General features: G+C 44.6%; 1 non-coding gene across 1 annotated transcript; it reads left to right on the forward strand.

The window, feature by feature from the left end:
* Positions 1 to 10599: 10599 nt before the first annotated feature.
* Positions 10600 to 10674, forward strand: Trnal-caa. The gene has a single exon. It is a non-coding gene; the product is annotated as a tRNA-Leu (tRNA).
* Positions 10675 to 13457: the final 2783 nt, after the last annotated feature.

The following is a 13457-nucleotide window of genomic DNA, read 5'->3' on the forward strand; positions in this document are numbered from 1 at the left end:
GTGCAGATGATAAGGTTCGAGCGTGGCGCAGACCCCACGAAACCATGGACTGAATCTGTGAAAAAGGCGCTATGCTTGCTGCGATGGCTCCATAGTGGCGTGGGTTACGTTTAAATGGAATGGTCTTGTCTTGCTGGTCCAGCTGACGCGGTCATTGACTGTATAAAGCTATGTTTAGCTACTTGGTGACCATTTTCAACCATTCATGGACTTCATGTTCCCAAACAACGATGTCACGTGACCGAGCCACAATTGTTCGTGGTTGGTTTGAATAACAATCTGGGCAATTCGAGCCAATGATTTTGCTACTCAGATCGCCCGACAAGAATCCCGTCGAACATTTATGGGATATAATTGAGAGGTCAGTTGGTGCACAAAATCCTGTACCGACAACCCTTTAGTAATTATGGAGAGCTATAGAGGCAGCATATTTCAGCAGGGGACCTCCAACGACTTGTTGAGTTCGAGCCATGTTGTGCTGCACCACTATGCTGGGCAAAAGAAGGTCCGACACGATATTCGGAGCATCACGTGACTTTTGTCACCTCAGCGTATAGCGTTGACGAATATGGATCGTTGTTCTCGCTCGTGTTTGTCACGACTGCGGTTGCGTATTAGAACGACATACGTACGTTTGTATGCACCCACAAAGTGCACGGAGTAAATTTACGAGTTAGGGGTATGCGCTTGAAAACTGCAAACAACCGAAATCAGCTGATAGTGATATAAATGTGTAACAACCAAGGTGGGAAATGAATTGTCTTACAGACAGAAAAAATTTGCCTGGAGTATTTTGTACAAGCGCTGAGAAGCAGAATACTACGGACTAGCTTTGTATGTATGTATGTATGTGTGTGTGTGTGTGTGTGTGTGTGTGTGTGTGTGTGTGAGAGAGAGAGAGAGAGAGAGAGAGAGAGAGAGAGCTGTTCAGGTGAGGGGTGGAGGGTACGACTGCAGTGCAGAGCTGTTACCGTTCGGGCGATGGTGATCTCGTGTGGCCGAGCCGTTTGCGGCACTGCCAGGGCCGATGACCCGCGTGGCCGTCGGGCGTAATGTGAGTCGGCGCCGTCCTCGCAGCAGCTGTTGCGGAAGGTCGCCGCCCGCTTAAAGGGGATGGACGCGCCAGCAAGTGGCCTCGGGCCCTCACCCAGTCCGCCAGCCAGTCGCAGTCTCCTCTGCTGGGGCTCGCTCTGTTGCGTCATCAGACGTCGGTAACTGGCACCACTGATCACAGGCAACAAGTGTGCGTCTCCGATTCACGACGGCTATTTGTCCCACAGCTATAGCAGCCGTGACCTAGTTCTGAACAAAGCTGAAATCCTTTATACGAAGAGCAAATTGCTTGGTTAACTAAGGGGAAGGGGGGGGGGGGGAAGGGTCTGTCAAAATCTTACCAAATCTCATGTAAGCGGAGGGGGGCAACGAATATAAATGAGTAAAATTTCAGAAAAATTTGACGATTTATTTAAGAGAATGACCGTCACAGATAGATAAATCAATAAAGCGTTAGCCGGCCGCTGTGGCCGAGCGGTTCTGGGCCCTTCAGTTCGGAACCGCGCTGCTGCTTCGGTCGCAGGTTCGAATCCTGCCTAGGACATGGATGTGTGTGACGTCCTTAGGTTAGTTAGGTTTAAGTAATTCTAAGTCTAGGGGATAATGACCTCAGATGTTAAGTCCCATAGTGCTTAGAGCCATTTGAACCATTTTGATAAAGCGTTGGTCCTTCTTTGACCCTTATGAAAGAAGTTATTCGGTTTGGCATTGACTGACAGAGTTATTCGAGGTCCACCCGAGGGATATCGCACCAAATTATGTTCAACTGGCCCGTTAGATCGTCAGAAACCCGAGCAAGTTGGAGGGCCGTCCCCATAGTGCTCCAAACGTTATCAGTTGGGGAGAGATCCGGCGGTCTTAGAGGTGTAGGCAGGGTTTGGCAAGCACGAAGACAAGTAATAGAAACTCTCGCCGTTTGCAGGCGAGCATTATGCTGCTGAAACTATCATCATTTGTGTAGCACACAAATGCAGTAAGGAATTAATGACTTTGCATAAAACAAAAATAAAACGACTAAATGTTAATATCCAGATTTCTAATCAATTCTACAGCTGTGGTATTGGCATTCATAAAATCATTCCATGCATCCTTATAGTACCATTGGATCACTCCTCCCTTATATGTCTGAGTGCACTACAGTCACAACACAAGACTCCACAATATCCCATTTTTAGAGTGAGTTAGAGCATCGACTACAATCAATGCAGATGCTGTTTAACTTGACGCACAGTTTTCTGTCAAGTTCGACGCCCACAGCATCGCAATTGTATTTCTCATTCCATTCCCGTTCTTGGTAATTTTCGATGTGTTGACAGTTCTACTTTAGTACATATAACTAGCTGTTCAGTGTACAGATGTCTCGAACGAAGCCCATTTCTTCGTAAGACCGGTATTCTATCGCTTACGCCTTTGTCCCGCATTTTGCGCGGGGTTGGCGTGGTTAAATCGTATTTAGCATGATAATTTGAAGGGGTGGCCAGATGCCCTTCCTGCCGCCACTCCGCAGCCCCCCTGGACGGAATCAGATTACCCCCTGTCTGCGTCTAGTGTAAATCATGGTAAAGTGCGGATGTGTTTCAAATGTCTGTGAGTCGTGTAACTGAGGCGGGACGTGGGGACCAGCCCGGTATTCACCTACAGGGATGTGGAAAACCGTCTGAAAACCACATCCAGGGTGGCCAGTCCAGGAAGCAGCGCATTAGCGCTCTCGGCTAACCTGGCGGGTCTTCGTAAGACCGGCATGTCGTGATGAATTAGTAGTTCCTTATTCTTCTGTATATTGTGGTAATCTCTAAGCAGAGTCTCAATTCTGCAAATCTGCGATGCGTCGGTATTGCTTAGAAGGGGAAGTCAATAGACAGGAGTTGGTCTGATTATACCAGTAGTAATGCGCATCGTGTTGTCAGCGTACAAGCTGTGGCGGTAGCACATGGCTGGCGGTTGCTCCGGGGCCGTGCCGTGTCGTGCCGAGCGGCTCGCGTTACGCGGCCTTGGAAAAACGCGAGCGGACGCTCGCCATGGGCGTGTATGGCCGTGTTTGCGCGCTTGAGGAAATTTATATGCCAGCGAAAAATTGATAGAAACAAAACTAAGAGGAGGTACGAGTTGGCACTCATGGACAGAAAAATATATAAAGCTACATTATCTAGACGCGCCACAAAAATATATAATAGTTGAAAAGTTGTTGTTGTCTAAAAGAAAAAAAAAAAAAAGATTCAAGTGGCTCTGAGCCCTATTGGACTTAACATATAAAGTCATCAGTCCCCTAGAACTTAGAACTACTTAAACCTAGCTGACCTAAGGACATCACACCCACCCACGCCCAAGGCAGGATTCGAACCTGCGACCGTAGCGGTCGCGCGGTTCCAGACTGAAGCGCCTAGAACCGCTCGGCCACACTGGCCGGCTGGTGTCTCCAAAATTGTAAATTTGTGAAAGTTCAAAAGCTAATATGTCGGCAATGACTTGGCCGATTAATATAAATAAAGTGTCTGCGGATGCGGCTAGTAGATCTGCATCGAGTAATCATAGCCGATTTAGCAAAACATGTACCATATTTAAATGAGAGGTCGAAATATGGGATTCGACAGAGAGAAGCTGTGTTTTAGGTAATAAACAAAGTTAGAGAGACGAAATTAGCGGCAGCATTGTAAAGTTTAAAAAGGTAGATGACTAATTAAGTATGTATTTTTATTTATGTTACGTATAAAAAATCTGGGAATAGCAATGTCACGTCACAAGAACATTATTTGTGAAAAAACGGTGGCAGATACAGAAAACTGGACCTTAAATTTTTATTGCCCGGAAAATTTCAATATCTTTCAATATATCATATATGTTTTTGTGTTTAGTTTTAGAATATTCGTAGTTTTTGTCAAGCATTATTTTGAGTTAAGCTGTCGTTTCGAGGGTACATAGAACGGCCATCTTTGATGACCGTACAGTTGGTTCTGAGGGACGTTAAGAGCCGGACGTGCCGCGCACCTGGGTGTAGTAGTGGGTTGGTAGCCACGTTCGAAAGTGGAGCGCAATATAGTGGTTTAGGACAGCAGACAAGAGTGTATTTTGTGAATTGTGAACAGACTGTCGAGTGCCGTGATCGCGACATATGAATTTCATAGGGAAGTATTGTAGCATCAGTTGTTCAAGGCCGCCCCTACGTAAAAGCCCCTCAGACTGCTTTTTAAGTGTTCACTCAATATACTGAAGACTATTCGTGGAAAAACAGAAATAAACTACTTGTGCAAATCATAAATCAACGTGAGTGACTCAATATTTTTAAATTTCATAGCAATACCTGCCTGCATTGTTTTCTTTTATATTTTATTTCAGCTTTAAAAATTGAGTTTACGACAGGTGTGAGCTGGCACCCTGCGGCGAAAACGTAGCCAAACATTGACACCAGCCACATCTCTGGGCCACTCAAGTAAGCTGAGTGTAACAAATATACATATTTTCGTGCCATAGCACGTGGGGGCTCGAGCTAAACTATTCAATCTTAAATGTGTAGTGCGCAGTACACTGTAGTGTTGTTTAGCTGTTCATCGAAGAGACTGGCATGATAACTATTACCCTACACTGATGAACAGTACTCTGCGGCGGAAAAAAAACAGTGCAAGAGCCGATGTACGCAAAGTGCCCACGAAACCACCTAGGTTTTGCCACACAGCCTCTGAATGATGTTGTTGCGAGTATTTATCTTGGCTGATGTGTTTTCAAGACGATTTTTTGTGAGACAAAATCCGGTCGAGTGTGATGCCTAGATACTTGGGGTACTTGTGACGGAGAATATTGTCATCAAATTACACCTTGAGCTCAGAGTTCCCTTGTTTGTTGTTGATGTGAAACCCACAAACCTCACTCTTACTGGTACTGGGCTGCAGTTTCCAGCCAGAGTGATATCGTCTGCATAGCAGAATTTCCTCGAAGATATCAGAAATATGAAGGCTGAACAGAAGAGTTGCGACAAGTGAGCCCTGTGGCAGGCCACTATTTAGTTTCCTTATTGAGCTTCTGTTTCCATCCAAGCAAACCTGAAAGTATCGATTGCTTCTCATGTTATTAATAAGACAAGCTGTTGCTCGGCATTTAATTACTTTCAGAAATTTGTAAATCATCCCTTCCTTCCATACGGTGTCATACGCTGTCGTAAGGTCAATAAAGGCCACAGATGTTTACTTTCACCTGGAAACCGGCCTCTCTGAAAGTTGTCAGAGCTAGTATCTGGTCATTGCAGCTTCGGTGAAGCTTGAATCCCGCTTGCTCTATTGGAATGTGTTCTAAAGTGCATCACTAGTTCTGTCGTAAATAAGTCTCTCCAAGAGCTTATACATGCAATTAAGGAGAGAAATTGGCCGAAAGTTCTGGGGTAGATCCGATGATTTATTAGGTTTTAAGATTGCCACAATTTTTATATTTTCCAGTACCTTGGAAAGTGTTCCTGTCTTCAAAATAATAGAGAGGAAGAGAGTGAGCCAGTATTTGGAAGTTGCCCCAAAGTAGGATAAAAATTCTGAATGTATGTTATCAGGCCCTGGAGCCTTACCATTTTTAATATCTATTACAGCTACCTCTATTTCATGTAGAGTGAATGCGGAAGAATATGTTGAATCACTTGGAGACTGAGCAATTAGGTTTGTTAGCTTTTCTTTGTTTCTTGGGGGTATTCTGTTTATCCCTGGGCGATCTGGACATCTTTAATATATGGCTAACAATATAACTGGCTGAAATATCAGGCTTTTTCTACCGTCTCGGACCAGCGCACTTTCCTAGGATTATCAAGTCTATGCAGTTCATCTGCAACGTCACTGTCTCAGCTTGTGTTAAATTGTTCATATATGTGTACACTTCTCGCATCCCATTCCGGCATATATTCCACGAGCAATATGTTTCTTAGCATATCAAGAACACCTCCAACAAAATGACTGTAGCTCTGGGGTTCTGGTGGAATGAAACAAATATATTTTTCTAGGTAGTCCGAGAAACACCGCCAGTTTGTCTTTCTAAAATTCCGGCTAGGTCGTGGCACCGTCTTAACTTGTGGGCTACACGAGCCGGTATTGGGGATAACAGGTCTGTCTTGGCTATGTGGGAAGCGTGACATGACTTTCCTTGATTTAGGAATTGGATGGTCTTTAAGATGATGGGAGACGAAAAGAGGTCTGCGCTGTAGCCTCTCTGATCTAATGTATCCAAATCCTTGGCGTCAAAAACTAAGTAAAGGTTGTTAATTTAAGCCCAGTCAACAAGTGCATTATCAAATTAGTTGTTCCGAGCTCATGGTGGCTGTTGAAACCACCAGCTTATGTTGATGGATGAACAGTAATTGGGAGAACATTTGGTGGCAACTCTACATTTTATCTCTAACGTAAGTAGCCACACCATAAACGTTGCGCCAATAAACTCATAGCCACATATGCTTCCTCTTTTACGATCTTCTTCGTTTGATGCTTTGGTTTCCTGGATTAAAACAAAGTCAATATCATTAGTGAAAAGAAATTTTGACAAGTAGTCACTTTTAGCTCATCTAATTCCTTCTGTATTTAGTTAGCGAACAAGGACTGAAGATCCCAGTTTTTTTTAGTCATTTGGTTGTAAGAAGGGCACTTTGTTATTGTTTGGTTGCCTCAGTTAGTCTGCATGCTTGCAGCCAGGAAGTCCAATAAAGGTCTGGCTGCCGAGACGCTGCAGTATGTGCAGTATTTTACTGTGAACGTGAGCTAGATTTACAACTCCCCCCTACCCCCCCCCCCCCCCTCCCCCACTGAAATGTAAGCCCTGGGTGGCTTGCCATAAAGGACAACAAAAAGGGGCTTAGATTATCGTTGATGTACTTCTGTGCTGTAAGGGTGCCGAGGATGACAACCAAAGGGGTCCTGCAATAAAAACAAATGGCACTTCTGACCATCACTCTATGATGTTGGGCTGTATGGCTGGCGACAGTCAGGTATCTCACCGCTGTTCGGGGCGTCTCCAGACACGTCTTCGCTGGTCATCGGGGCTCAGTTCGAAACGGGACTCATCACTGAAGACAGCTATGCGCCAATGAGATTCCAGGCGCCGGCCTCTGTGGCCGAGCGGTTCTAGGCGCTTCAGTCCGGAACCGCGCTGCTGCTACGGTCGCAGGTTCGAATCCTGCCTCGGGCATGGATGTGTGTGATGTCCTTAGGTTAGTTAGGTTTAAGTAGTTCTAAGTTCTAGGGGGCTGATGACCTCAGATGTTAAGTCCCATAGCGCTCAGAGCCATTTGAACGATATTCTTTTTTTTATATTTTAGGCCGAACACTTGTCTGTAGACACCCCAGACAGCGATGGGTTATCATCTTGACTGTTGCCCGACATTCGGCCCGACAACACGAATGATGGTTTGGAGTACCGCTTGTTTTCATTGCAAGACCCCTTTAGTTGTCATTCACGGGACACAACGGTACGCCGACGATATTATTCGTCCCGTTTTGTTGCCCGTCACGTCAAAAAGTTACTTCTGCTTGTCTTAGTTCTTGCCAAATTCAGATAGGTCAGGAAGATCCTCGGATCTCTCCCCACTTGAGAATGTTTGGAGCATTAGGGGCAGAGCCCTCCAATCAGTTTGGTATTTTGACCGGCTAACGCGCCAATTGGACAGAATTTGGTACGATATTCCTCCGGAGGACATCTATCCAACAGCTCTATCAATCAATGCTAAGCGACGGCATAAGGACAGTGATGGACTAAAACGTTATTGAACTGCTCAATTTTATCTCTTTCTCTTGAATAAATAATCCAAATTTTCTGAAACTGTTATCATTTCTTTGCCAGAGCGTGTACATCACATCTACCGATTTTCTTCCTCCGTTCTGATAATTTCTTCGTGGTGCATCGTTTTTTGTCTTAAGAGTGTGTAATGGATAAAATGTACCTTTTGTAATATTAATCCCGAGCATATAGAATATTAAAGCGCACACTAATTTTTATTGCCTCTCTAAACTGAATGCTTTATATGTGTGCAAGCTTGGGATTCCCCGTTTTGAAACAAGTGCTGCACAAGTGTCAGATTCCATTCGGGGAGTTTCAAGCCGCGCCGCTCGAAATTAGTCAGTGAGTCAGTCGTGATATTCAGCAACGTATAGAAAGCCGATGTTGTTACGTTCAAAACGAATTTTTACCGAAACATTTACAATGCGTATGATAAGTGACATGCCTACAAGTCGAAACAAACGCTCCAGCTGGAAGTTAATCCCTTGTGGAAGGAAGCTAAGCTGAAGTTCACCGATAAGAATTACTTTAGTGATCACATAACTCAAAAGACTAAGGCTGCGTGGTTAAGTGGTTCAGAGGAATGCAAACAATGGCGTCTTTCATCTGAAAAGTAAGTCAAGGTCCAGCGGCGTTTGATGTATGCGTTAGCCAAAGGCGTCAATTTCTTAGGGATCTGTGAAAACGGATAATATGGTTTGCCCGTTTGTGTATCTCTGCCCGTCTGTTCGTCCGTATACTACTCAGGGCTGGCATGTTTAAAATAGAGTTTTTTTAACCACATGCTAGAAACACTGTTCATTTTCTACATCGAGGTACTACATTTCTTTCTGTGCAATTAGAACTGAAAATGACAACTATGTTTAAGAGGCACTGTAACTAGTTCAATTAAAATAATTGTCTCGAAATTGGTGAGAATATTCACAGAATATCCGTTAGTATAAGGGATAACATCTTGTTTTTTATAATTAATACCGAGCAGTGTTTTAGTGGTACAAAGCAAAAGCATGTACATATCAAACACGTTAGAAATTACAGGGTAAACCGCACGTGAGGGGAGGTAGAGAGTCGCACCACAAATCACTAAATCTCACCAAGATGAAAGAGGGGTGCAAATTTTTGTAAAAAGATCCTCACGTAATTAATGTACGTCTCATAACAGGCAAACGAGTGCTTTGCCTTCTAGTGTTTCACAGGAAACGTAGCTCAACAAGTCACCGTAAGGCTGCCATTGCAGTAGAGCCGACGTCTGGCGATTCGTCCGACCATTGGTCGGCGGATATTTCGAGCATCAGACAGTGGTCGGGGGAATTAAAATCTTCACCATTATTTTACTGGGAGGAGTTTTATGCAAGAGCACACTCAGTATCTGAGGTGGGAGCAGGGTCCCTATCATGTCAGTTTCACATTGAACAGCCAAAGAGCTTCGAGATTCCATTACGAATATGGCTCTTGGTAAGCTTTCTACTCGTTAGTATGCATTACATTTCTTCCAACTGATGCTGAATTGATAGTCTGTGTGCTGGGGATTCCAGTTCTCCTGGGCGGGACGGGAGGGGGGGCGGGGGGTTGGAGGAGTGGGAGGAGGTAGCGGCTGACAGCTGCCTTCTCTGCTTCCCTGCCCTCACTGATTACTTTCATGTGTTCATGCGTGGGTTCTTAACTGATAAAGTATTTTTTTTAGTTCTATTCTAGTATGGGGTCCCAGTTCCAATTTCAAGCACCCTTTCTCGTTCAGCTTAATCGAACTGTACATAAACAACGAATTTCAGCATAAAGATACGAATTTAGACGAATTATATGAAAACATGTGATCTATCAGGTTTTATTGGCCTGATTGATAAATGGTGTGCTTCCGGGCGTTCTGACGAATTGTTTATTCCATTTTATGCACATTACTAGCTACTACAGAAAATGATTAGCCTTGTGCCTTGTTGATACAGCGAATGCAGGTCACGTGGGAAACTGCAGTCGCTTTAATTCGAAAGGCATATTCGAATTTCTGGGTGTCAACGGAATGAGACGAGTGAATACGTCTTCATCTGTATGAAAAGGTGATTAGTTGTGCCATCTGTCGTTACATTTTGCGATAGTATCTCATTGTGTTTCCGGAGAATTTGTCTTCTATTGTTTCTGCTCAGTTTTCACTGTTACAATGAAGTCCGTGTTTGAGCACGTCTCAGCACGTCACAGTTCGGCAAATCGTGTATTCTGTTTGATTTGCGATCGTCCCGCATTCTGCTAACTTTTGTTGCTACTATATCCACGACCTGCCTTATTTTAATGATAATAATAACTGTTGTTGAACCCGGACTGAAATATCTTGTAGGGTATATATAGTATACAACAACGGCAACTAATCAATAAATAAAAGTTTGGAATCGTGTTTCCGTCAAATTCTCGAGCTTTTGCACGTCCCCTGATCTATTGAGATCTGATGCTACTATCTCCAAAACGGGAATTGCTGCTGTAATTTATTCTCACGATAGGAATTATAGTCAGTTTGCAACACCATTCTGCAGCGGAGTGTGCGCTGATATGAAACTTCCTGGCAGATTAAAACTGCGTGCCGGACCGAGACTCGAACTCGGGACCTTTGCCTTTCGCGGACAAGTGCTCTACCAACTGAGCTACCCAAGCACGACTCACGCCCCGTCCTCATAGCTTTACACCTGCCAGTACCTCGTCTTCTACTTTCCAAACTTTACAGAAGCTCTCCTGCGAACCTATCAGGAGAGCTTCTGTAAAGTTTGGAAGGTTAGGAGACGAGGTACTGGCACAAGTAAAGCTGCGAGGACGGGGCATGATTCGTGCTTGGGTAGCTCAGTTGGTAGAGCACTTGCCCGCAAAAGGCAAAGGTCCCGAGTTCGAGTCTCGGTCCGGCACACAGTTTTAATCTGCCAGGAAGCTTCAAAGATTCACTGATTTTTATTCTCCGTCTCAAATGTCCTGGTCGTGTACAGGATGTTGCCTGGTGACTTACGCTGTCTGACAAAAAACGTGAAGCATGCAGAAGGCGTAGAGGAAACGATATGAAAATTCACCTACTGAGAGGGTATGTGAAGCTAGTTCGATGATTTCAAGATCAAGACAAATTTATGAAGAATTTCAGTAGGAAACAATTTACCAGTATGAATTTTCACCCCCTCTCACCTGGGTGCATGCATTGTATCGGTTTGGAAGGATGTCATGAAGCCGTCGTATCCTCTCCTGTCAGGGTAGCCCACACTCTTATAAATGGTGTCTGCTGTCCTGATACTCGCGCCGAGACGTAGTTAACGTCCGAGTTGGTTCCACACTACGTTCCACTGGGGACGGATTTGAGAATCTTACTGGCCACGGAGCTATGGCATCGTCACGCAGACAGTGAGTCAACATCACGCTCAACAGCTCATAGAGATTTCCGCCACTTGTGTCTGCGGTGATCTGTTGAAAAATGGCACCACGATATTGTCACGTCAGACTATGGGGATCGACAAAAATATAGAAACACCCAAACCGCAGCGCATCACCGCGCCTTTTTTCTGCGGTCATTTGTTTTCATAATAAAAGTGTTAACATTTCGATCAAGATTACTGCTCAGCCTCCCCAGCTTGAAGTATCATTATTGTGTACATTTCTGGAATGTATTTAATTTTAGTGTGACTTTTCTTTAAAGACCGCTGTAATGCGGATTGTGTATTTTCCGAGTATCTTAAGGCGTGTATCCTTAACGATTTAACTCCTGAAGGAATATTACTGGTAGTTTATTCCTTAGGTAAAAAGCTTCGGAAATGCGTTATCATTCTGACTTTGCATTGCATCTGACTACACGATCTCTATTTAATCAAGATGGAATCCCAAGTTATTGCCACCACCTGTTTTTCACGTCTGCCGTCTTTAGGCGGTTCTCTGCGAGGTATTTATTGGTCTCTTTTAAGGTGTTTGAGTGAGCCACTGCAGTGTGTTGTCTTGTTGGTTAACTAGCTGTTAGCCAGCATTCATGGTTGTAAGTTCCATTAGGAATTAACAATCATTTCTTTTCTCTAAACTACTTCCTGACATGTTTAAGTTTACCAAGAGTATTGAGATTCCCCTTCGTTTAAATTACCCATCATTCTTATGATATTTTTATTTGGCGGCATGTTGTGACAATATTTTTACGTGTTTAACATCAGCCTCTTACGTAGTACGTTTTGCTGAAAGTTTTGAAACGGTTGCTGGACCTCCCTGGTGTTTTAATGTAATTATTACAGTGTGTTGCCTGCTTGTGTGAGAGAGTGTGGCACCCTTGTCATAAAATTTATTAGCGCACTTAATTTCATGAATGAAATAATTCCCGTTTCCCCTGCACTTTTGCGGGCGGTTCCATCACGACACTGACTTTGTGGCTCTGTAACATACACCGCAGCACCAAAGAAACTACTATAGCCATGCGTATTCAAATACAGAGTTATGTAAACAGGCAAAATACAGCGGTGCCGTCGGCAATGCCTGTATAAGACAAGTGTCTGGCGCAGTTGTTAGATCGGTTACTGCTGCTACAATGACAGGTTATCGAGAATTTAAGTGAGTTTGAACGTGGTGTTGTAGTCGGCGCACGAGCTGTTGCACACAGCATCTTTGAGGTATCGGTGAAGTGGGCATTTTCCCTTACGACCACTTCACGAGTGTACTGTGAATATCAGAATCCCGGTAAATCATCAAATCTCCAACGCTGCAGCCGGGAAAAGATCCTGCAAGAACGGGAACAACGACAACTGAAGAGAATCATTCAATGTGACGAAACATCAACGACATGCACTTTAGAAGCCGAAGGCCCACTCGTGTCACTTGACGATTGCACGATACGAGGCTTTACGCCTGGCCTGGACCCGTCAACACCGACTTTGGACTGTTGATGGCTGGAAACAAGTTGTCTGGTGGGACGAGGCTCGTTTCAAATTGTATCAAGCGGATGGATGTGTACCAGTATGGAGACACTCATGAAGCCATGGACCCTGCATATCAGCAGGGGACTGTTCAAGCAGTTGGAGGCTCTGTAATGATGCGGGGCGTGTGCAGTTGGAGTGGGATGGGACGCCTGATTCGTCCAGTCTGATCACCTGCAACCATTAATGTCCATTGTGCGTTCCGATGGACTTGGACAATTCCAGAAGGATAATGCAACACCCCACACGTCCACAATATGCTACAGAGTGGCTCAGGAGGACTTTTCTGCACTTCCGCTGGCCACCAGACTCCCCAGACAAGAACATTATTGAAGATATCTGGGATGCCCTGCAACGTGCTGTTCAGAAGAGATCTCCACCCCCGTCGTACTCTTACGGATTTATCGACAACCCTGCAGGATTCATGGTGTCAATTCACTCCAGCATCACTTGAGACATTAGTCGAGTCCATGCCACGTCGTGTTTCGGAACTTCTGTGTGCTCGCGGGGGTCCTGCACGATATTAGGCAGGTGTCCCAGTTTCTTAAGATATTCAGTGTATTTGGATGCGCACCACCTTAACGGTTGGTTCTGACTGTGAATGTAAATATAGTTGCCAGTGTTGTGACTTCGCTGACTCTTTAGTGACTTAAGGTAACAGGATCTTGCGACGGGACCCGCGGTGTCAGAAAACGTTCTTGTGAGTAAAGATGTGTTTGCTTCTGTGTTCTAGAGCCGCAGAGCCTGTGCTCTTGGAGG

The sequence above is a fragment of the Schistocerca americana genome, chromosome 2, assembly GCF_021461395.2.
Source record: "Schistocerca americana isolate TAMUIC-IGC-003095 chromosome 2, iqSchAmer2.1, whole genome shotgun sequence".
NCBI lineage: Eukaryota > Metazoa > Arthropoda > Insecta > Orthoptera > Acrididae > Schistocerca > Schistocerca americana.